The sequence below is a fragment of the Phoenix dactylifera genome, unplaced genomic scaffold (assembly GCF_009389715.1).
Source record: "Phoenix dactylifera cultivar Barhee BC4 unplaced genomic scaffold, palm_55x_up_171113_PBpolish2nd_filt_p 000623F, whole genome shotgun sequence".
NCBI classification, from domain to species: domain Eukaryota; kingdom Viridiplantae; phylum Streptophyta; class Magnoliopsida; order Arecales; family Arecaceae; genus Phoenix; species Phoenix dactylifera.
Window position 1 is genome coordinate 6,879 of NW_024068017.1, and position 26,051 is coordinate 32,929.

General features: G+C 38.8%; 1 pseudogene; it reads left to right on the top strand.

Annotated features, from left to right (window-relative positions):
• Positions 1–25,004, top strand: LOC120106761 (annotated as a pseudogene).
• The last annotated feature ends 1,047 nt before the right edge of the window (positions 25,005–26,051 follow it).

The window sequence follows — 26,051 nt, forward strand, 5'->3', positions numbered from 1 at the left end:
TTTGAAAAATATATTAAATAAGTATTTTTTTAATGTTTAACACTTGAAATAGTGTACTGGCGTGTGTGAAGCACTCGGCCCACGCTCTCGAGCTCTTCCGCACCTTCATCGTTTTTTCTTTTCGTTTTTCTTTTATTTTTTTATTTTTTTGAGAGGAATCTCCATGACAATGGCTGCTCACTCCACCGGAAGTTTGCCAATTCCGGAGTCCTCCTCCCTTTGCCGGCAAGCCGTTCCTCCGGCTCGACACGTAAGGCTTGGTTTATCTAAAACTCCAATTTGCGTGTTTGCTTTCTTTCCTTTTGCATCCTTTTTTAATTAATAGAGCGAGGGTGGGCAGAGGTATCGCCCGTGCAGTCTGTCCATGAACGGGTGCGGAAGGGGAGGAATGGTGGTGCCGGTGGGCATCTGCGAGACGAGGACTCTCCCCGCGGTCTCCGCTCCCGAGTCGGCGGTGTCGGAGCTCAAGTCGGCGATTTCCGCTTTGGTGGTTGCGGACCCGCCTCCCTCCACCTCCGGCATCATCCGCCTCCAGGTATGCGGCAAAACTCTCTCTCTCTCTCTCTCTCGGAGTACCTTATCCCTTTTTTTGGATGGCCAGGATCCATCAGTCCAGGCTTCGGAAAATAAAAAAAAGTTTTTTTTTTTCATAGATACCTTTCTAAATATAGAATTTTACGTGAATACCTTTTCAAAATTAATATTTGTATGTATACCTTCGTAATACCATCTTACGCCATTAAAAAATTAACGATTTTAAATTAAAATAATTAAAATATTCTTAATAGGTAGACGTGCAAATAATTTTTTTTATAAAAATATATAAGTAAATAAAAATTTTACCATGCTTTTGGATAAAAATTTGGATAAATTTAATTAATCATATCATAATTATGAGGTGCTGGGCAATCCAAGACTCCGAAAGACTTGCAATTGACCTCCAGTCAGAATAGGTGACCCATTACCTACTAACTGAGTCTGTTTACAAGCCACACCTTCTTCCAAAATCCAATTCCATTGTAGAAAATTGGCACATGACACATATTTAGTTGAGCGTTCCATCACTTTCTCCCTTCAAAAGTTAAAAGAAACAAAAATTAAAAAACAGAAGGAAAAAGAAAAAAAAAAAACAGCACCGAGACACCAGAGGTATCAACAGTGTAATAGATCGGAGAGAATCCTGAAGGGCCGAGGTTCCTTTGGATTCTGTGAACCTATGCTTGTTGCTATCCTTCCACACTTGAGCCCTACTCCCCTTAGGGCTTTTCCTCCTCACTGGCTGGCATTTCCCATCCCTTTAGAGAATAATAAGGCCATGGGAGCAAGCTAACAATCTCCTAAGACACCCATATCTCCTTCCTGTCTGCCTTAAAAACCCGCCATAAATTCACTTTAAAACGACCAATAGTACCACCACCCACACACAAAAAAAAAAAGTAGAGACTCTCTTGCTTGTTATCACAAAGCGAACTCATTTCTCTGATCTTTTGCTGGATTTTAGGTGGCGTTGTGCAGCCTTTATCCTGATTTTGTTTCTCTTTTTCTGTTTCCATTACCACCAACTCAGTGCTGTTAAAGCCACCTATGTTGAATTAAATTAAATATTTTAAAACCAAATTGGTCAACGACCAAGTGGCAAGCATCCTGCACAAGCAAGGGAGCAAACATGAAAAAATTTCCAAAGAAAGCAAACCATGACAAGTGTCATGCATCTAGCGCAAGAGCAAGCATGGAAAGACCCCTTGAAGAAGGAAGAAAGCATGGACGGCCAAGATGCAATAAGCCGCATGATCAAAAAAGCACAAGAAGACACGTCATCAATCTGCAGGAGGAGAGTTTGCTTCTTTTGACGGGCCTGAGCTTATATAAGGGCTCTAGGGATCATTTCAAAGACAATCAAAATTTTCTCTTCTTCCAATTCCAAGAGTCTAGATAAAAAGTGAGGATGATAGTATTATTTCGATGATTAATACAACCATTGAGGGAATATCAAATTAATGATTCAGTTTAACGTGATATATCACTAATGAATACGACACCCTCGATACATTCATGATATATTAAGAGAATGAGATCAAGACGTCTTCCAATGATTAACAATGAGATAAAATTTGTAGTAGAAAAGTGATAGAGAACTCTTAATTCTAATTCAGCAAAGTTTCAAGTGAAATATACTCTTAAGGGCAAAACAGTAATTTTTATTGTTAAGGGTATGTAGCTCTATCGTGGCATGCATTCAAAATTGCTTAAAATATGTTTCATTGATTATATGAATTAGTCTAACCTTAAGATGCAGAAAAGTGTGGATTGAGTTGACCCTAGCTTAAGTGGAGTCGACCCTGGCACATCTTGGAACCATCTGGCACACCCCTGCAAAAATGGCATAGATGAACAGTAAGTGGAGTCGACCCCATGTATCTTTGAGCCGATCCCAGGTGAGGAGCCGATCCCAAAGAACCTTGAGCCGACCCCAGTTTGAAGCCTCAAGAAAACAACTCTCTGGAATTCACTAAGAGGGTCGACCCCAAGATTCCTTGAGCCGACCCCAGCTGGAGCCGACCCTAGGAATACTTGAGTCAACCCCAATGGAGCCGACCCCAACTGAACATAAGTCGACCCTAAGGATATGTGTTCAAAACCATGTCTCTGGAACCCTGAGAGGGTCGACCCCAATGGAACTTGAGTCGACCCCACTATAGCACGGGTCGACCCCAAGAAAGCTTGAGTCGACCCCAGTGAAAACAGCCGAAAATACAAGGTTCTGTGGTTCCTGAGAAGGCCGACCCCACTGTAGCAGGGATCGACCCCATAGAAAGTTGGGTCGATCCTAGAGGAAGTTGAGTCGACCCCAAGTCTGATGAACAGTAAGTTGAGTCGACCCTAGAAAAGTTTGAGTCGACCCTAGCACGGGCAATGGCATAACGGCTAGTTCTGCAGAAGTGCTTTTTGACCTCCTAACAGCTAATAACGGCTAGTTTTTCAAATCTAACCAATAGGGAGTGACCAATAGAGGTGGGCAAGTATTTGAAGTGATACTATTCATCAGAAGAAGTATCGTTTGCCAAGAAATCAATAGTTCATTCAAGTCAATGCAAGCTCAGCATCCTTCATCAAGGTTCTCCATTTAAGTCTCAAAAAGGAGGTGGTTGAGCAATCTGGATGTGCATTCAACAGCTCCACCAAACCATTGTGAAGTGAAGTAACCTTGGCAAAGAAGAGAAGAGCATCCTCAAAGCGATAACTATTTTCTCATCTCTTCTATTAGTGTAAAATTGTTATATTTGTTCTTCTAGGAGTTTCAAACTCTTTTTTCTTAATTACTTTGTAAGGTTTATTGGTGAGCCCGTAAAACCAACGGTGTAAGTTGTTGGTGAGCCCGCAAAACCAACATAGATTTTTGGTGATCCTGAAAAACCAAAATGTAAAGGTTTTTGGATTGTGAGCCAGGAAAACAATCCAACTGTAATCCGCGGGATTATAGTGAATTCCCAAGAAAACGTTTGGGGAGTGGATGTAGGTACTTAGGAGAGCACCGAACCACTATACTTCTTATGTGTTTGTATTGTGTATTGTTCTAACTTCACTACATACACTCAATTAATATTAACTAAACCACTCACTCATCAATTGATTTAATTAAGGGATTGAAAAATTTAGAAAAATCAATTCACCCCCCCCCCCCCCTCTTGGCTTGTCACCTTGGGCAACAAGTAGTATCAGAGCTAGGTGCTCTCATAGTATTTGTTGATCTCACGATCAAGAGTCAAAGATCATGAAACCCAAGTAGGATGTTCTATGAGCGAGGGGCAATTCACAAATAGAACTCCTCTGTTTAATGATACTAATTACACATATTGGAAAGCTAGGATGAGGATATTCATTCAAGCTCTAGATTATGACTTGTGGAATATCATAACTAGAGGACCACACACAATCACAATTAGTATAGAGGGCACAATCATTCCTAAACCAGAAATGGATTGGAATGAGAGTGATAGAAGACTAGCACAATTAAATGCTAAAGTATTTAATGTACTTTACTGCTCACTAGATGTAAGTAAATTTAATAGAATATCTACATGCATCTCCGCGAAAAAAATTTGGGATAAACTAGAGGTCACACATGTAGGAACTAATCAGGTTAAAGAGTCAAAAATAAATATATTAGTACATAGGTATGAATTGTTTAAAATGGAATCCAAAGAGTCCATAACTGAAATGTTCACTCGATTCACAGAAATCATAAATGGACTAAAGAGTTTAGGAAAGTCTTATACTAACTCTGAACTAGTGCGAAAAATTCTCAGGTCACTACCAAGAGTTTGGGAGGCCAAGGTAACTACAATTCAAGAAGCAAAGGACCTCAATATACTACAATTGGAAGAACTTCTAGGATCACTCATGACCCATGAGTTGACCATGAAGCAAAACTCAGAAGAGGAGGTCAAGAAAAAGAAGACCATTGCCTTGAAGTCTACGACTCCAAAACAGAAAATTGAATCAGAGGAGTCTGATGATGAGGAAGAATATGATGAAGAAGGAATGGCTATGCTCGCAAGAAAATTCAGAAAATTTATGAGAGAGAAGAAGAAATTTCATAAAAGGAAGCCCTTCCTTAAAGGTAGCTCGAGCAAGGAAAAATGAAAGGACAAAGAAAAAGAAAAAGAAATACCAATTTGCTATGAGTATAACAAGCCCGTGCATTTCAAGATAGATTGCCTAGAATTGAAATGGATGGCAAGAAAGCTTAAAAAGAGGAACCTCATGGCTGAATGGAGTGAAAGTGAGGAGTCAAGCTCGGAAGAGGAAGATCAACAAGAGACAGCCCAAATCTGCTACATGGCCAATGACGATGAGGTAGATTCTGAACTTGAATGTGATTTTACGGTAGAAGAATTACATGATGCATTTTTAGAACTCATGGAAGAACACAAGAAACTAATCAATAAAAATAAAGTTCTAAAAGATGAAAATCAATCTCTTATCAAAGAAAAGCTGAAACTATCTAATGACTATGAAACATTAAGTAGGAAGTTCACTAATGAAACTAAAAGTCTAATTACTGAAAATTTCAAGCTAAAAGAAGAAGCAGAAAAATACAAATCCTTAGTGGACAAGTTTACACTTAGCTCAACTAAATTAAATATGATTCTTGATAGTCAAAAAGCTGTATATGATAAAGCAGGGTTAGGATAAAAACAAATAGAAAGCAAAAATACTTAAAGAACATATTTGTGAAAGCCAAAAATAAAAATATAACTTGTCATTATTGCAATAAAGTAGGACACAAAGCATATAAATGTAATTTTAGAAAGTTCAATTATAACAAATTGAGTGAAAAGAGTAAGCTAAAATCTAAAAAAATTTGGGTTCCAAAAGGAACATTAGGTACTAACCCTAAAGGACCCAACATAGTTTGGGTACCTAAAGTACATTCTTGATTTTGATTGTAGGAGTGTCTTACAGCTAAAAAGAGGGACAGATGATGGTATCTAGATAGCGGCTGTTCAAGACACATAACAGGTGACATAGAACAATTTTTCACTTTAGAATCTAAGGAGGGTGGAGTGGTAACCTATAGAGACAATGGAAAATGACTTATTATTGGAAAGGATAAAATTTATAATACTCCATCCACTTTTATAGAAAATATTTTATTAGTTAATGGTCTGAAACATAACTTACTTAGCATAAGTCAATTTTTGTGATAAAGGTCTTAAAGTCATATTTGAAGCCTCAGTATGCATAATCACAAATCCTAAAGATAATAGCATTGTACTTATGGGACATAGGCATGAAAATATTTATATGGTAGATCTTCATGACTTAGGCAAGAAAAATGGATTATACTTAATCACTAATGAAGAAAGGAAAAGTGAAACAAGTTGGTTTTGGCACTGTAGACTAGGACATGCTAGTATGGACTTAATATCAAAACTAGTGAAAAAGGATTTGATAAAAGATGTACCAAAATTGATTTTTGAAAAAGATAAAATCTGTGGACCATGGTCATTAGGAAAGCAAACAAAATCATCTTTCAAATTAAAGAATGTAGTATCAACCACTAGGCCTTTTGAACTCATACACATGGATCTATTTGGGCCTACTAGAACTACAAGTCTAGGAGAAAAAAAGTATGGACTAGTTATAGTAGATGATTTCTCAAGATATATATGGGTTTCATTTCTTGCACATAAGAATGAAGCATTTTCAGCATTCTTGAAATATTATAAAAATATCATAACTGAAAAGAAGCTCACCTTAATTGCAATTCGAAGTGATCATGGAACTGAATTTGAAAATCAACACTTTGAAGAATTCTGTAATGAAAATGGTATTTCTCATCAATTTTCAGCATGTAGAATGCCTCAATAAAATGGGGTTGTTGAAAGAAAATAGGACATTGGTAGAATGGCACGCACGATGTTGTGTGAGTCAAATCTTCCAAAGTACTTTTGGGCTGAAGCCATAAACATTAGCCATATTTTAAATCGTGTTTTAATATGTCCTATAACAAAGAAAACTCTTTATGAACTTTGGAAGAATAAGAAACCAACTGCTAAATATTTTAGAGTATTTGGGTGTAGATGTTTTATTTTAAACAATGGCAAGGAGGATCTAAGTAAATTTGATGCCAAGTCAGATGAAGGTATCTTCTTAGGATACTCTACTTCTAGCAGGGCATACAGAGTATTCAACAAAAAAACTCTTGTAGTTGAAGAGTCTATTAATATTATTTTTAATGAGTCTGCTAGTGAGTCTCCTAGAAGAGAAAGTACTTTTGATGATGATGCAGAAATTATTGAGTTTGAAAAATTGAATCTTAATGACATGCCAAATCAAAAAAAGGAAGATGATCGTGTGCCACCACAATCTCAAGACTTGCCAAAGAAATGGAGGTACGCACATGGACACCCCAAAGATTTAATTATTGGGGATCCATCTCAAGGGATAAGAACTCGATCCTCTCTTAGAAATTTAAATAACTATCTTGCCTTTGTTTCACAAATAGAACCTAAAACTTATGAAGAAGCTGAGAATGACATAAATTGGATTAATGCTATGCAAGAAGAATTAAATCAATTTAAAAGAAGCAATGTATGGACATTAACTGAGAGACCAAAGCATAATTCTGTAATTGGAACAAAATGGATTTTAGAAATAAATTAGATGAAAATAGGGTAGTTATAAGAAATAAAGCTAGACTTGTAGCTAAGGGATACAATCAAGAAGAAGGGATAGATTTTGAAAAAAACATTTGCTCCCATGGCTAGATTAGAAGCTATTAGATTACTTCTAGCTTTTGCATGCTTCATGGATTTCAAATTATATCAAATGGATGTAAAAAGTGCCTTCTTAAATGGTTATATAGAAGAAGAAGTATATGTAGAGCAACCCCCTGATTTTAAGAATCATGAATTTTTTGATCACGTATTTAGATTACATAAGGCACTATATGGATTGAAACAAGCACCTAGGGCATAGTATGATCGACTAAGTAAATTTCTGTTAAATAATGATTTTAGTAGAGGAAATGTAGATAAAACACTTTTTCTCAAGAGAAAAGATAAAAATCTGCTAGTAGTACAAATATATGTAGATGACATAATTTTCGGTGCCACTAATGATCTTCTTTGCAAAGAATTTGCAGAATTAATGCAAGGAGAATTCGAGATGAGTATGATGGGGGAACTAAATTTCTTTCTCGGATTACAAATCAAGCAAACTAAGGAAGGCATCTTTATTCATCAAACTAAGTACACAAAGAAAATACTAAAGAAGTTTGGAAATGAAAATCACAAGGGAATAGGCACCCCAATGAACCCTACTAGTAAACTAGACAAAGATGAAAAAGGAAAAAGTGTAAATATGAAGCTCTATAGAGGCTTAATTGGATCTTTGCTTTACCTCACTGCTAGTAGGTCTGACATAGTATTTAGTGTGGGAATATGTGCTAGATACCAATCAGATCCTAAGGAGTCACATCTAAGTGCTGTCAAAAGAATCCTTAGATATCTGAGTGGAACCACAAACATAGGATTATGGTACTCTAGAGACTCTTGTCTAGAATTGCTTACATATTCTGATGCAAATTTTGCTGGATGCAAATTAGATAGGAAGAGCACTAGTGGAACATGTCAATTTTTAGGGAATAACTTAGTATCATGGTTTAGCAAAAAGCAGAATTCAGTAGCATTGTCAACGGTTGAGGCCGAATACATAGCTGCCGGGAGTTGTTGTGCTCAAGTACTATGGCTCAAGTAACAACTAGAGGACTATGGAATCAAACTAGACAACATTCCTATAAAGTGTGATAACACTAGTGCCATTAACCTTACCAAAAATCCGGTTCAGTACTCTAAGGCCAAGCATATTGAAATAAGGTATCATTTTATTAGAGATCATGTGCAAAATGGGAATGTATGTATTGAGCATATATGTACCGAGAAACAATTAGCTGACATATTCACAAAACCTTTAAGTGAAGATAGATTCTGCATGCTTAGAAGAAAACTAGGCATATGTGATCCCTTTGATTAAAAAAAAGAAAAAACCAATTGAAAGGAACAAGTTGTCTCATGATACTCTCCTTCCATTTTGAAAATTCCATGAAACATTAGTAAAATCATTTATTTATAGATTCCTTACTCATATATCAATGTCCCATAAAGATTTGGTAAGGATCAGAAAGAAGGAGGAATTAAAAAAAAAAAAATTTGGCCTGAACTAGGGCCGACCCGAGCTAGAATGGGGTCGACCCCTCCTTAAGTCGACCCAAGAAAAATCTGGGGTCGACCCAACAGCGGGACCCCGTTTTTAAAGGAGACCCGTGAGCTATTTTAGGGCATTCTATTCTTTTGTCTTCTTCTTAAAATCCTATTTTCCACTCTCCAATCCCTTCCAATCAACTCCAAACAGTAGTAGATTGCTTCTCCAAGCCGTTGGATCAAGACCTAAGTGAGGGTTTGGTAAAAATGGGATCCAAGCAAGCTGTTGCCAGAGATCCAGGAGGGTTTCACGGCCAACCATTGTAGAAGGGCGTGCTAGAGAGTCTTCTACAGTTTCTTCACGAGGTGAGACACGTGTGGAGCCTCCTCCACCTCCTTCTCCTGAGTTCAACTTGCTAAATATGCAGGGAGACCGGTAACCATGGGTAGACGGATCCATTCCGAATTTTTGGATCAAGAAGGGTTCCGGTTGGGTGGTTGGATTCGAAGGCAAGAATGGGAGTATCTTTGCTTCCTAGATTTGGTGACCTACTCGGGCTTAGTTCGTGAGTTCTATGCATTTCTAAAAGTCGGTCCGGGAGGGCTTGTGTCTGAGGTCCGAGGAGTACAAGTTCATGTTTCAGAGGAAAGCCTAAGTGAGTTGCTTGATCTCCCCTGTGAAGGAGCCATACCAGAAAAACCAGAGAACAAGTTGAGGGCTTTACAGATAATTTTTGAGAGAGATGACTTTGACTATTCAGAAAATTTAATAGCTAGCTCTCTATCAGCTGAGATGAGGTTATTGTATAACTTCATAGGTCGGATATTGTTTCCGAAGAGTGGAAGATTTGATCATGTATCTGAGCATGACTTGGCTATTATGGAGCATGTCATTCAGGGTATTTTCTTGAATCTTCCAGCTATGATGATTAGGCAGATGCGAGAGGCCATATGCAAATCGAGAGTCTCCTTGCCCTATGGTATGATACTCACCCTGATATTCAGGCAGCATGACATATATGTGGAGGGAGAGATATCTAGGCATTTGCTATTTATCGACACCTACACTGCACGGTCTCTAGTGCGCATGAGAAGGTGGATGGTCAGTGGGTGCGTGGAGGTGCAGGGGTACATGCACCAGAGGGTGATGCACCAGATATTGGAGACTCTATCCCTGAGCCTGAGATACCTGCGGATCATCCTACAGCACCTTCAGAGGCTGGACCTTCGTCATCCACACCTACGGGATGTACAGAGAAGTTTTGGAGTAGGATGACTGAGCTTATGTCAGCTCGGGTGAGGACTCTCTCTGATGGCATGATGAGCAGGATGGACAGTATGACTGCTGAGATTAGAAGCCTCAGAGATCAGGTGACAGCATTAGAGAGAGAGAGAGGCTCATAGTCCATATATGCCCCGAGTAGCTGAGTCAGAGATTTTGGCACAGAGTCACCCAGCTCACAGAGGTCCATGACAGACTCAGTCCCATCAGGCCAAACCTCCCCTCACCACTTATGCTAGGAGGATGAGGACTAGATCACAGCCATTAGATTCCCCCTAGGCCCGATGATAGCACTACAGGAGTCCATCATGATTAGTGCCTAGGATTTATCTAGTTCTCATATGCATTTTACTTTGTTGATGTACTTTACACCTTAATTGAAGAACATTGTACTTTTGGCATTAGTATACTACAATGTTTCATTTTGATCAATAGAATTTGGATTTTATCATTTATTGCTTCTACTTATCTATTGTTATACATTCTTTTGATGATAACAAAAAGAGGGAGAAGTAAGAAAAGAAAGAAGTTGCGATATAGGGGGGGAATTGCGATATAGGGGAAGAAATAAGTTTGAAAATTAAAGAAAGAGATTATATTCACTTAAGGGGGAGCAATATGTAATAATAAAAATTTTCAAAATAAGAAAGTCTGAATTTTCAATCAAAATTTCTGAATTTGGCACATACTCCTCATGCTTCGATACATAATATGAAATTCTTGCTTTATCTCAAATTCTTGAAGTTTCATCTTTAATAAAATACAAAAGAAAGGAGGAGAAAATCAAAAGCTCAAATTGACAATATTTCGATTAAAGAGGGGAAGCTTTCACTTTTAAATTTGAAAAGCTAAAATTCAGCAACTTAAGCTCTTTCTAAATCAAAACTCCTAAATTCACTATAAGTGTCAATTTGCTCGTGCTCAATGTTTTGTAATTATCAAAAAGGAAGAGATTGAGGATGATAGTGTTATTTCGATGATTAATACAACCATTGAGGGAATATCAAATTAATAATTCAGTTTAACGTGATACATCACTAATGAATACGACACCCTCGATACATTCATGATATATTAAGAGAATGAAATCAAGACGTCTTTCAATGATTAACAACGAGATAAAATTTGTAGTAGAAAAGTGATAGAGAACTCTTAATTCTAATTCAGCAAAGTTTCAAATTAAATATACTCTTAAGGGCAAAACAGTAATTTTCATTGTTAAGGGTATGTAGTTCTATTGTGGCATGCATTCAAAATTGCTTGAAATATGTTTCATTGATTTATATGAATTAGTCTAACCTTAAGATGCAGGAAAGTGTGGATTGAGTCGACCCCAGCTTAAGTGGAGTCGATCCTTGCACACCTTGGAACTATCTAGCATACCTCTGCAAAAATGGCACAGATGAACAGTAAGTGGAGTCGACCCTATGTATCTTTGAGCCGACCCCAGGTGAGGAGCCGACCCCAAAGAACCTTGAGCCGACCCCAGTTTGAAGCCTCAAGAAAACAACTCTTTGGAATTCACTGAGAGGGTCGACCCCAAGATTCCTTGAGCCGACCCCAGGAACACTTGAGTCGACCCCAATGGAGTCGACCCCAACTGAACATGAGTCGACCCTAAGGATATGTGTTCAAAAACCATGTCTCTGGAATCCCTGAGAGGGTCGACCCCAATGGAACTTGAGTCGACCCCACTGTAGCACGGGTCGACCCCAAGAAAGCTTGAGTTGACCCCAGTGAAAATAGCCGAAAATACAAAGTTCTATGGTTTCTGAGAAGGCCGACCCCACTGTAGCAGGGGTCGACCCCATAGAAAGTTGGGTCGACCCTAGAGGAAGTTGAGTCGACCCCAAGTCTGATGAACAGCAAGTTGAGTCGACCTCAGGAAAGTTTGGGTCGACCCCAGCACGGGCAAGAGCATAACGGCTAGTTCTGCATAAGTGCTTTTTGACCTCCCAACGGCTAGTAACGGCTAGTTTTTCAAATCTAACCAATAGGGAGTGACCAATAGAGGTGGGCAAGTATTTAAAGTGACACTATTCATCAGAGAAAGTATCTTTTTTGCCAAGAAATCAATAGTTCATTCAAGTCAAAGCAAGCCCTAGCATCCTTCATCAAGGTTCTCCATTTAAGTCTCAAAAAGGAGGTGGTTGAGTAATCTGAGTGTGCATTCAATAGCTCCACCAAACCATTGTGAAGTGAAGTAACCTTGGCAAAGAAGAGAAGAGCATCCATAACTATTTTCTTATCTCTTCTATTAGTGTAAAATTGTTATATTTGCTCTTCTAGGAGTTTCAAACTCTTTTTTCTTAATTACTTTGTAAGGTTTGTTGGTGAGCCCGTAAAACCAATGGTGTAGATTGTTGGTGTTAGATGTATGCCCTAGAAGCCAATTTGGCTGACACATTGTTGATTCTAGGGACATAATTTTGTACTTGACTGTTTATTATTGAATAAATAAAAGGCATCTTTTCATTCATATTATTTATGTGTCTATGAATCGTCCAAGAAATTAATAAGATGATGATACATATTCTCAAGAGTTGAGAATTTGAGCCATGTATCATTGGTGATTAATTTCTAAATGCTCCTGATCAATGGATCATCACAAGGACGGTGATCGATCCGATCAGTGCACAGATCACTTTCCTTCTGGATGGACGAGACTTGAGTCCACAGTGTAGGGACACTGAAGTGATAGTGCAGGTGCTTGTTAGAGAACAAGGGTACTGAGCGTGACCAAGACAAGAAGTCACTTGGATGTCTATCCACTCGTCAGTGACTTGCTTGATGTTGCAGTAGTGTGACTGGTCCTTTGACCTGCGATGCTTCGGCTACTCACAGTGAGGTTATTGTAGTTTGACTGCACACATACATGGTCTCTAGCCATATGGGTCTATGCAGTGTAGATTGGCTGCAGTAAGTTCACTGTAGGAGTAGGGTATGCACCTATAAGGAATCTATCGACCTTGATAGAAGAGGAGTGATCCTATGTGATTTGTTAGACTGAGTTCTAAGACCTTGGCCAGGGCAGTAATATAAAGTAGAAAAAGAGTTTTCCACTATCGAACTCAAGTCGAATAAATCTTGACATATGACAGACGATGGGGTTTGATGAGTTGTCCATGACCTCCATCCTGTGGGGATCCACGATAGTAGGACTGTATCACATGTTAACTGCACCTAGAGGTTCATCTTTCTATTCTACTGGGTAGCCACTACATGCTGCTAGGTGTCACTGGTGGATGGTGGGACTCATAGGGATTATCTTGATGATCGATAAACCCTAATGAGTTGAGTTGGAATCGTTCCAACCCATTGAAAGGAGTTTTCAATGATATTATGATAGAGATCATAATATATCTCACTACCAGTCAGAGTAGAACCTATGGGGTCACACACACTAGAAGTATTGACCGATCCAATGGTTGAATAGTGATTATGAATCACGAGTAATCAATTCGATTGATATTCGGTTGAAGAAGGAACAAAGGGAATTAATTAATTGGACTTAAACACAAATCCTACTTCGGGTAGGATTCCTAGAGTCCTAATTGGATTAGGACTGGGAATCCTAGTTGGAGTAGGACTGGGATTCCTACTTGGAATAGGATTCCTACAACCCTAATGAGATTAGGAATTTTGAATTAAAATTGGATTCCTACTTGGAGTAGGATTCCTAGAAATCCTAATTGGATTAGGACTTCGGATTCAAATAGAGTCCTAATTGGATTAGGACTAAAATTAAATACATCCTAATTGGATTAGGATTTCTTAAGTCTAAATTAATTATTAATCTAATGAATCAACATGACTCCTAATTGGATTAGGATTGAAGAGTTCAATTGAGTCATGGTTCATTCAAGTTCTAATAGGATTAGGACTAGCATGGATTGAACCCAATTGATTCATGATTTGGTTAAAGCCTAATAGGATTAGGACTTAGCCATAAGAGGGACACCTAATCCTCCTTAGAGGAGGATTAGGGCATCACAAGAAGGAGGGATCACGCCCCTCCTCCTCTCCTTGTGTGCGGCATGAAGAGAGGGGCCGGCGCCCCCTTCTTATGGAATTAACTCTAGGGCTCCTAGATTGTAGGAGCCCTAGATGGCTATATAAGAGGAGGCAAGGGGTCGGCGCCCTAATGCACTTGAAGCCCTCCTCTTGCTGCTGCACCCTCCCCTCTCCTCCCTTGGTTCAACCGCAAGCAAGGTGCAAGGGAAAGAAGACCTTGGCGACATCCCTTCTTCCTCCTCTTGGCTTCAACGCATGAGAAAAGAAGAAGGCTGCGAAGGGCTTTGATCTTCTTCCTCTTCTTCATCCTTCTTCTTCCTCCTCTCAAGTGCAATCAAGAGTTGATTGAAAGAGAGGAGATCAGCCATCAAAAGAAGTCTTTGCAAGGGAGCTAGCACCCCGGGAAGACAAGAAAGATTTGATCGGTCCTCTACTTCGTGTGGATACCCATAGAGGCCGGACGTTTGAACGGCTTCAAGCGAACCCTCTTCCGAAAACCACGAATTCAGATTTGCGGTGATCATCTACCCGCGCAAGGTGAAGATCTGATCTTCCTAATGGTTTTAAAAGTTTTAATTCTTACCTAATTACGAAAGGTCTCGAAACAACGTTCATGCGATGAACGTTGATCCCGCATATGCCCCCTTTCCGCTGCCATCTGATTTTTGTTTTGAAATATCAGCGGCATGGGCGGGTTCCCAACAGTTGGTTAGCCCGCAAAACCAACATAGGTTTTTTGGTGATCCCGAAAAATCAAAGTGTAAAGATTTTTGGATAGTGAGCCCGAAAAACAATCCAATTGTAATCCGCGAAATTATAGTGAATTCACAGGGGGACGCTTGGGGAGTGGACGTAGCTGCTTAGGAGAGCACCGAACCACTATACTTCTTGTGTGTTAGTATTGTGTATTGTTCTAACTTCACTACGCACACTCAATTAATATTAACTAAACCACTCACTCATCAATTGATTTAATTAAGGGATTGAAAAATTTAGAAAAACCAATTCACCCTCCCTCTTGGCTTGTCACCTTGGGCAACAAAAAGGGCTCTAGGGATCATTGGGGAGAAAAGAAATAAAGAAAAATTTTCTTCTCCTCATAATTTTTCTAAGTTTCTTTTGAGCTATCTACAAGCGTGAACGTGCTCTTGTTTCTTCCCTGGAGGCGCACTGACGGGGAAGACGTGGTTCTGTATTGGGTCGTAGTATCTCTAGGAGATTTGTGCCAGCAGACCCGTGCGTGGGGGACATAAACTTTTCTAGGACAACGCATCAGCATGCTTCGATCCACAGGCCATCTTCTATCTCTTTCTTTATTTTATTATTATATTGTCAAGTTAATTATTTGCTAGTTTATTCTTCTTATTTACTGTTTTTGAATATTAAAAATATTTAATTTATCAATTATATTTGTGCATCTAGGCTAACATTCCAGAAAAGTTTATATACTGTTAGCACTAGATTTTAAATTGCAACATTATTATATATTTTGCTGCATAATTGAAAATTGTTATTTTTTAGCTGTTACACATTTATGCTAGCTTTACTTTAGTACTTAATTTTCCAAGCAAAATATTAGATTGCCTAACCTCCAAGAGGTTTATTAATACCTCCATTTGGACTCCTCACGGAGTAATTTTCAGATTCCATTCAAATGAAAATTCGAAAATTGGTTAATTCATAGGAGCTAGCTTAATATTGCACTTAGGATGAAATTGAACGATATCTAGTGAAATGATCTATTGAATAACGGTGTCTAAAAAAAGCTTGTCAAAAAGGCATACGTGCCTAAGAAAGGCTGGTACTTAAGTGAGCCAAGTGCTCCACCACCGATCTGGAGCTGATCTGGCTGTTATTCTTTGGATTTTTCAACTAGACATCTAAGTTCAAATTAGATATCAGTGCAATAATTTGACATAAACCTTCTCATTTCCACAAGTGTCAAAACTGTGTTAAGCTACAAATTAATGGCTTCCCATACATCTGAAAATTTTAGTGCTAAACCTGAAAAGTTTAATGGTCAAAACTTTAGAAGGTGGCAAAATCAAATGCGGTTTTGGCTCGCCACCCTAGGCTTGATCTCGGCCATTAGTGGGGTCTAACCCATCTGCTTCACGACCTCGTACTCCGCAACAATCCAAACCCTGCTCCTTCGTCTTCTCAAACTATTGGTGCCTCCTCCACTAGGACTCTAAAAGAAACCAACTACCACTGTCTTCATAGAATCCTAGGAGCCCTTTTTGATAGGCTTTATGATATTTATTATGTAGCTAAGAGTGCCGAGGATCTCTGGGATACCCCTAAAAAATAAATATGGACTTGATGATGCCGGGGTAAAGAGATTCAAAGCCTCTGCCTTTAGCAAGTTTAAATTTGTTGATTTCAAACCTATGAATGATCAAATCCATGAATATGAAACCTTGATTCTTTAACTTCAAGGCAAATGAAACCCACCTAGATGAGTCTTTCCAAGTTACCTGTATTATGGACAAACTTTCCTCTACCTGGTCAGACTTTGCCAAGATTTTGAGCCACTCCCAAGGTGATCTGTCTCTAACCCAAGTCCTAAATTCTATTAGGATTGAAGAACAACATCGCCTTAGAGAAAAATCTCACTCCTCCAATCCTTTGCCCAAAGTCAACAATGTTGAATCCAAGCCCAAATCCAAAAATCAAAATCGTTCTTTCCGTCCCAACCACAACAAGTCCTTCAAGAAGAAATCATTCAACCATAGAAACTCCTTTCAGCCCCAACAACAAAAGACCCAACTTCTCTCAGAACCAGAAGAAAGAGAAAGAAGGAGAATCTGTTTGTTGCTGTTTTGTGTGTGGTCGAACTAACCATATGGCCAACCAATGCTTCTATAAGAATCACTACTCCTCGTCAACCTAGAAGTAAGGGTCCTGTTACTTTTGGCGCCCAGGCCAACGTGGTGACCTGTGGGGCTGACTCCTCTGAGACTGCTATCAGGTCTGTTTCCTTCATACCTGAAGTTAACATGACACAATTAGCACTGGACTGATGGATTGATACCAGAGCTAGTATACATGTTTGTTTTGATCGCTCCTCGTTTTCATCTTATCAGATCTCACGTAGAGAAACTGTGACCATAGGTAAATAATGCTGTGGCGCGCGTGCTTGGAGTGGGACGAGTGGATCTGACACTTACCTCTGGGAAAATCCTCACTCTGCAAGACATGCACCATGTTCCAGACATCCATAGAAATCTAGTTAGTGGATCCTTGCTTGTTCAGCAAGGATACCGAATTGTTTTTGAATCAAATAAAGTTGTAGTAACCCATGGTGTCTCTTTCATCGGAAAAGGTTTTCTTTGCGATGGGTTGTTTTAAACTTAATGTAATTATTCCATCTATGAATGAAAATTCTATTGTTCTTCATATTGACTCTCCTGTTGTCTGGTATAGTAGGCTGGGACATGTAAACTATAGTTCAATTAAAAGATTAATGCACTTGAATTTAATCCCAAAATCAGAACTTAAGAATAATGATAAATGTGAAATATGTGTAGAGGCCAAATTATCTAAAAGACCCTTTCACTCTGTAAGTAGAGATTCTGATCTCCTTGAACTCATACATAGTGATGTATGTGACTCAGGAAGAACCTTAAGGGGTGGAAACAAATATTTTGTAACTTTCATAGATGACCTTTCTAGATACTGTCCACCTCTATCTTATCAAAACTAAAAATGAGGTCTTAAATAAATTTAAAATCTATAAAGCTGAGGCTGAAAACCAACTAGATAAAAAGATTAAAATCTTAAGGTCTGATAGAGGAGGTGAATATACCTCATTTGAGCTGACCCAGTTTTGTGAAGAACATGGGATAATTCATGAAGTGACAACTCCTTATTCACCCCAATCTAATGGAGTAGCTAAAAGAAAGAATAGAACCTTAATGGATATGGTTAACTCTATGCTAATTACTTTAGATGCACCAGAAAATCTTTGGGGGGAAGCACTAGTAACTACATCTTATATCTTAAATAGAATTTCATTTAAACATAATGATAAAACTCCATATGAAATCTGAAAACATAGAAAATCTAACTTAAAATACTTAAAAGTGTGGGGGTGCTTAGCTAAAGTAAAAATTTTAGAAAATAAAAGAAAAAAAAAATTGAACCCAAAATAGTAGATGCAATATTTATAGGATATGAAATTGAGAGTAATGCTAATAGATTTTTAGAATTTAACTCTCAAATAAATGAAATTAAATAACAATATCATAATGGAAGCAAGAGATGCAATCTACTTTGAAAGTATATTTCCCTTTAAAATAAGGATAAATGATCAAATAAATACCAATAATAATTTATGGACTAGTTCTAGCGGAACCAGATTTAGAGAGGAAGAAGAAGAAGAAATTGAACCTAGAAGAAGTAAAAGAACTAGAGTTGAAAAGAACTTTGGAGAAGATTACTACGCATTCCTAATAGAAGACTCTCTTACTTCTTTAGATGATGCCTTGAAATCTTTAGATGCCCCCTTCTGGAAAGAAGCAATAGATAATGAAATGCAATCTATAATTCAAAACCACACTTGGGAATTGGCAGATCTACCGTCAGGAAGTAAACCTATAGGGTGTAAATGGATCTTTAAGAAGAAACTTAGGCCAGATGGAACTTTAGACAAATATAAAGCTAGGTTAGTAGCCAAAGATTTTACTCAAAAATCTGGGATTGACTTCTTCGATGTTAATGCCCCTGTAGCTAGAATCACTACCATTAGGATCTTTGTTGCCTTGGCTTCCATTCATAAGCTGATTATACATCAAATGGATGTTAAAACTGCTTTCTTGAATGGGGACCTAGATGAAGAGATCTACATGAACCAACCCGAAGGTTTCATTATCCCAGGTCAAGAGAAAAAGGTATGTAGGTTGATTAGATCTCTTTATGGTCTAAAATAAGCCCCCAAATAATGACATCTTAAATTTGATGAAATAATCCTAACTAATAAATTTAAAATTAATAACACAGATGAATGTGTATATTATAAAAAGAAGAATAACAAAATCATAATCTTATGTCTATATGTAGATGATATCCTAATTTTTGGAACAGACTTAAAAATTATTAATGAAGTAAAATAATTTTTTATCTCTAAAATTTGACATGAAAGATTTAGGACAAGCAGACCTAATCCTTAATACTAAAATCATGAGGAATGAAGATAGAATAACTTTGTCCTAAAGCCACTATGTGGAGAAGATTCTTAAAAAATTTCACTACTCTGATTGTCATCCTGTATCTACTCCCTATAATCTATCTCTTCATCTAAAGAAGAACTTAGGTGATCTAGTTAATCAAAGCTTGTATGCCCTGATCATTTATTCTTTAGGATTTCTTGCAAATTATACCAGGCATGATATTGCATACTCTGTGAACCGACTGAGTAGATATACTCACACTCCTAATAATGATTATTGGACTGCTCTAGAAAAAATTCTCAGATACCTTAAGGATACTATATCTCTAGGATTACATTATTGTGGTTATTCTGCTGTTCTGGAAGGCTATAGTGATGCTAACTGGATCAGTGATATAGTTGACACCAAATCTACCACTGGTTTTGTCTTTCTTTTAGGAGGTGCAGCTGTATCATGGAAGTTTACCAAACAAACTGTAGTGGCTAGAAGCATCATGGAATCTGAAATGATTGCCCTAGATACCACTAGCATTGAGGCTGAGTGGCTTAGAGATCTACTAATAGATTTATCTCTTGTGACTTCACCATTACCTTTTATATCTATTCATTGTGACTGCAGATCTGTTATAGATAAATGCAATCAAGAAAATGCAAATGTGAAAATAAATAGGCACTTGAAAGTGCGCCATAAATCATTGAGATACATATTAAAGAATAACTTGATTACACTAAATTTTGTAAGATCCGAAAGGAATCTAGCTGATCAGCTTATCAAAGGATTGTCAAGAACAGTGGTTCTAGAGTTGTCGAGAGGGATGGGACTAAGCCCATAAGTAAAGTCACCACGGTGGTAACCCAATCTAAAAAGATTCAATGGGTGAAACAAGCTAGATAGGTGACTAATGAGGAGCACTATTTGTTTTTCCCATCCCTAGGGCAACAGTGCTAATAAAAAGCAAGGGTTAGGTTGAATTTTTACTCTTAATGAATCCGAGACCCATGAGGCATGGTACCTACTTGCTCGTACCCTTTTTAGGATTCACCTATATGCGTGTAGTCGTGAGGCCGCGATTGTGGGAAGTAGGCTGTTCCCTAATAACACACATGAAGAGATACCTGCGCATGGCCGTAAAGCGCAAATCCGCTTCGAGCATGTTCACGCTATATTATGTATGCTGTTGATGAAATCTAAATCATGGACCAAAGTTCAAGGCATAGTCCACCTTGGCTCCACAGAGGTAATCAATTGTTACTAAGTGAAGGTTCAAACCGAAAGGTACCTACACCTATTACATAATATAAGATACTCAACATTTTTTTTTAATTTTATTTTTTTGAATATTTAATTTATGTGGAGGATTGTTGAATTAAATTAAATATTTTAAAACCAAATTGGTCAACGGCCAAGTGGCAAACGTCCTGCACAAGCAAGGGAGCAAATATGGAAAAATTTCCAAAGAAAGCAAACCATGACAAGTGTTATGCATTCAGCGTAAGAGCAAGCATGGAAAGGCCCCTCGAAGAAGGAAGGAAGCATGGATAGCCAAGATGCAATAAGCCGTATGATCAAAGGAGCACAAGAATCTGCAGGAGGAGAGTTTGCTTCTTTTGACGCGCTTGAGCTTATATAAAGGGCTCTAGGGATCATTTCAAAGACAATCAAAATTTTCTCTTCTTCCTATTCCGAGAGTCTAGATAAAAATGGCTCTAGGGATCATTGGGGAGAAAAGAAATAAAGAAAAATTTTCTTCTCCTCATAATTTTTCTAAGTTTCTTTTGAGCTATTTGCAAGCGTGAACGTGCTCTTCTTTCTTCCCTGGAGGCGCACTGACGGGGAATACGTGATTCTGTATTGGGTCGTCGTATCTGTAGGAGATCTGTGCCAGCAGACCCATGTGTGGGGGGCATAAACTTTCTTGGGACAACGCATCAGCATGCTTCGATCCACATGCCATCTTTTATCTCTTTTTTTATTTTATTATTATATTATCAAGTTAATTATTTACTAGTTTATTCTTCTTATTTACTATTTTTGAATATTAGAAATATTTAATTTATCAATTATATTTGTGCAGCTAGGCTAACAAGCTACTCGACATCATTTCTGGTCCTTAGACAAGCCACCTTCTTTCCAACTCAAACCAACAGTCCTCTCTCTCTCTCTCTCTCTCTTCTGGGCCTAAGAGATTCTGAAGCAGAGCACAGCTGTGGAGAGGAAATGCTAGATGTTTGGTAATTTCTCCTCCGACCAGAATGAAAGATCCCATTGAAGCGGCTAATCCCATGCATATTGTATGCACATCGAAAGAGATTCTTCTTCTTTTCTGGCACAAGAACAGTTGTGTGGAACACCCGCGATCGGGATCCCGATACGCAGGGGGTCGGGAGGAAGCCGGGCACCGGAGAGGGGAGGGGGCGGGGGTGGATTAGGGGGGGAGGGGAGAGTAAGGCACAATGGGGTGGAAAGGGGAGGGAAGAGTAAGGCAGGGGGGGGGAGAGTAAGGCACTGGATGGGATGGGAAGGAAAGAGTAAGGATAATAACGTCATTTTAATTTTTATTTTATTTTTAATTATATAAATATGATTTTTTAAATACCGTTAGAACATCTGTTATATTAGAGATATTTATACAATAATGAGTTTTACGATGGTATAAATAGTATAATATAATTTTAAAAAATATTTATGCAAAATTGATATTTAGAAAATACCATGCAAAAATCCTAAAGAAGAAGATCAGTGGCGCACTCATGGCGCGGATGCTTGATCGACACGTCCACTTCATTCCATTCTGTCAGCGTCAGCTTCTCGCGTATAGGCAACGAAATGAACAGCCCATGCTCTGTTTCCCCTCGTTACACACACCCACACCTACGCTCACAGAGGGAGAGGAAGACGAGAGAGAGGAGAGGAGGGGCGGTCGGCCAGGTGGTCGGTTCTCCCGTCCTTCGCCGGCGGCTAGGGTTTCTTTTCTGGTTCTACGGGTTATTACTCCACTCCTTGCCCTTGCCTTCCAAATTCTCTTAGGTCTTTGGACGTCGTTCTTGATCGCTTCTTCTCTGTTAATATAATGTAGGTCCCAATTCGGCAGAGGGCGGATGGCATCGTTTGGCTCCACGCGCAGCACCCTCTCCCTCGCTGCTACTTCTCCGCCAAATCTCACCCGAGCGTCTCCTTGCCCTTGTCCTTTGGGGACAGCAATGGAGGGCGGCTCCCAAGCTCGGAGGACGAGGACATCGTCAGCGTCGCAGGTGTGGGATCCGCGGTCTTCTTTCAAGGTTCCAATCCTTTCTCCTTGGACGACTGGCGCTGCATCAAAAGGTATCGTTCTTGGATCTATCTATTTTGTCTCACAATCGTCAATCAACCGCTACATGTTTTGCTTTTGGAATCACGATCCACGGAATTTTCCATTTTGTTGCAAATTCTTGATTCACGATCTTTTCTTTCCTTCGCTATCTTTGATCCTGCTTTTAGCTTCTTCTTGACATATCAAACCTAATCAATAGGAGTTCTTCCGCTGTAAAAGGATTTTACTGAGATATGCCTAAACAAGAAGAGCATGTGTCAATGGTATGAATTCCGTGAAAGATTTCTTTCTCTTTATTCAAGTTCTGCACATGCATTATTAGCTCTTTAAGTGGTTGGGACCTGCAAGGATTTAGGTAATCTCGAAACAAATTGATATTTTGGTTTGGCTTCCTTACATAATTTGTTTAAGTCTCATCCTCAAGAAGCCAGGTGTTGAATATAAGTTTAGATATGTTGGTTGGGTTATAGCACTAATCTATGGAACATATACTATTGACTGCCCCCAAAAGGAAGGAATTACCCAATAAATGAAGCATGGATTGTAGATGCCACTGTTCCATCAGAATACAAGCAACATTCCTTTCAGTTCGTAACAAAATTTTTATTCTTTTCACTTATGATTCAATAATCTAGTGAGCTAAACTTAGTAAAACAGACAAGCTATTTGATTTTTTTGACACACTATCGCTAGCATCTTGTTATTCTTTCTTGTAAAATTGTGCTCTCCTTGTCTCGAAGAACCTGTAACAACATACATGTGAGTTGGCCGGATAGAAGAAATCAACTCAAATAGATGTCTGAAGATAAATTCTGTTATTTTTTTATTTCTTTTATAAGTGAAGGTGTCAATATCAAAACAGTGCTCACTGCTCAGCATTGTGCGGATATGATCATATGGCCCTCGGGTACTGAAAATGGAACTGTTTGCATTGGTTGAAGGCTGTTCCTCTCAGATTCAGTGTATACATAGCATAAGGTATTTGTCAGATTGCCTATATGGAAGGAGTATGACCGATCCTCATGCCTTTAAAGAGTGAATGGAGAAGTTACTAAGCTCATGATTTTGGTTATGGAGCTGGATACACCTTACTTCGGTGATGAGGGATATGACTATTAATCTCTTAGAAACAAAGCAAGATGCCGGTTATATCATGCTATACGCGGGTATTATGCCCATAAGTTTGTGGATGTCTTGAATAATTTTTATGTCTGTTCCTAATACATTGTCCTTCACCTTATTTTATGAAGATTCCTCTCAAAGGATTGTCCTTCGATTCGTGCATATGGTGGTATTCGTTTTGATGCGAGAACAAATGTTTCTCCTGAATGGAAGAATTTCGGTTTCATTTTACTTTATTGTTCCGCAGTATGTTGTACCTTTCCTTTTCTCACTCTAAGTGCCTCCAATTGAATATCTACTTTAAAGTCATCACTGTTAGATAGCATACATATAGATGTGTGCCCACAACCTGCTTGTTAGTACTTAACCACTTGCTATCGAAGAAATTGAATGACAGGTTGAGTTTAATGAGCTTGAAGAAAGTTCAATGCTTGCTCTGAATATTGCATGGGACAACACTCTTCTTTGGACATGGAAAAAAGCAATTAATGGGGTTCAAGCTACAATGCACCAGGTATATATTTGCGTAATGAATGTTCCCTTGTGGAGCTCTTTTTGAGTCTCCTTATCTGTTGCAGAAGAAATTTGGCTATGCCTTTTAACCTACCAATAGTTATGCAGATCACCCCCTGTTTCGGTGGATTAAGGAAGCTGGTCCCAAGAACAGCCATTATTGGCTTTAATCATGTTCCGACAAGAACATCTTGGGATATTTCTGTTAAGAAAGCCCTGCAGATCATAAAAGGAAGAAATTCGGAACTGGTGAAGGTACTTATTGTTGTCTTTCTATGAAATAGAACACCCTAGAATTATATCTATTATCTAGTTATCTTAAGACAACATAGGAAACAACTGCTTTAAGGTTTTCCTCTTCAAAGTTTTATCATGGTTTTCTTTATGTTGGTAACTTACTGGACAATATCATCATTAGATATTCTCTTGTATGCGATTAAGTTTGGCAAATTTCTTCTTGGTAACTGCTTGTTAATGGGGCTTCCAAAATCAATTACCACATTTATTGCTAATTCTTTACATTTCCATAGTAATTTACTGAATATTTCTCTAGGTTGTACTTGCAAGGTGTAGTAGATATGTTACTGATACTAGCATTGATCCTGTTTCACTATTAGCTTGTTTACAGGTATGGTCCCCCTCATGCAGCTCCTGTTTAAATATTTTCGTTATGCTATCTGCTGATGGGCTAAGAACTCAATTATTTGCACCTTGTCAGCAGGTTGAAGGCCAAAATGCTTACCAGTTCTTTATTCAGCCACCTGATGCTCCAGCATTTATTGGAAATACGGTATGCTAATTAGATCAACAGAGCCTCTGCCTTGTTTTAATTGCTTAGTGATAATGATATGTTTGAAACCCAGTGATACTGTCATTATTTTCATTTGTTTGAAAATTGCAGCAGATGCACGGCCAGGCGACCACTGAGTGCCTAGGCCCAAGGCAGCCACCTAGGCTTGCTAGAGATCAAGGGGGCCCAAAAGTAATGAATTATACAACATGATAGATATAAGGATAAACGTAAAAGTAGTAATAATCTAGTAAGTGAAACATAAAATGTCAAATAAGATGCACTAATTCAATAGCAAGTATTAACTTGGCAAAAATGTAATATGGATTTATAAATCAATCTCATCCTCTATACTTATATGTAAGGTCGGAGGAACTGGTACCGGACACCGTACCGGTTTTCCGGCGGGACGATTCGGTACGGGCCGTGCCGGGCCTGTACGGAGAGAGGGACCGTGGAGAGAGGAAAGAGAAAGAGCGAGCGGGGGAGGGAGGGCCGGAGGAGGGCTGGAGGAGACCGGCGGAGAGCTGGCGGAGGCCGCGGCTAAAAAAATTTCGCGTTTTTTTTTAAGTGAAGTAGGCAAATCGTTTTTTAAGTGAAGTCGGCAATTGATTTGCTGACTTCACTTAAAATTGCGAATTTTTTAAGGCCGCGGCTGAACCTTATTTTGTTTGAAACAGGGGCAGCGGCTGCGGCTTCGCTTCTCGCGGCCGAGGCCGGCCTCCGTCGGCACTCCGCCGGCGTTTCACCCTCTCCCTCCCTCGCTAGCTCTCTCTTTCCTTCTCCTTCTCCGACTCCGGCAACGAGTTTTGTTTTCGTTGCCGGAACCGTACCGGTCAGCCACCGGTACGGCTTGGGATGGCCAGAACCGTCCGGTTCAAGACAGTTCCGCCGACCCTGCTCATATATGATGTGAAATGTTAAAGTGGGCACCTTGGCGGCCTGCCTTGCAGCCATTATTTAAAGCAGTAATTGTTTCATACTTGTTGCTAATGTACTGCTTCTTAACTGGCGTCACAATCGATTCTTTTTGCTATTATTTGCTGTTATTGAGGTGAGAATAATATTGTCCAAATGCTTATGACCTTCCAAAACATTCTTATTTTTGACGATACTTTTCAGCACCTAAAGGAATCACAAA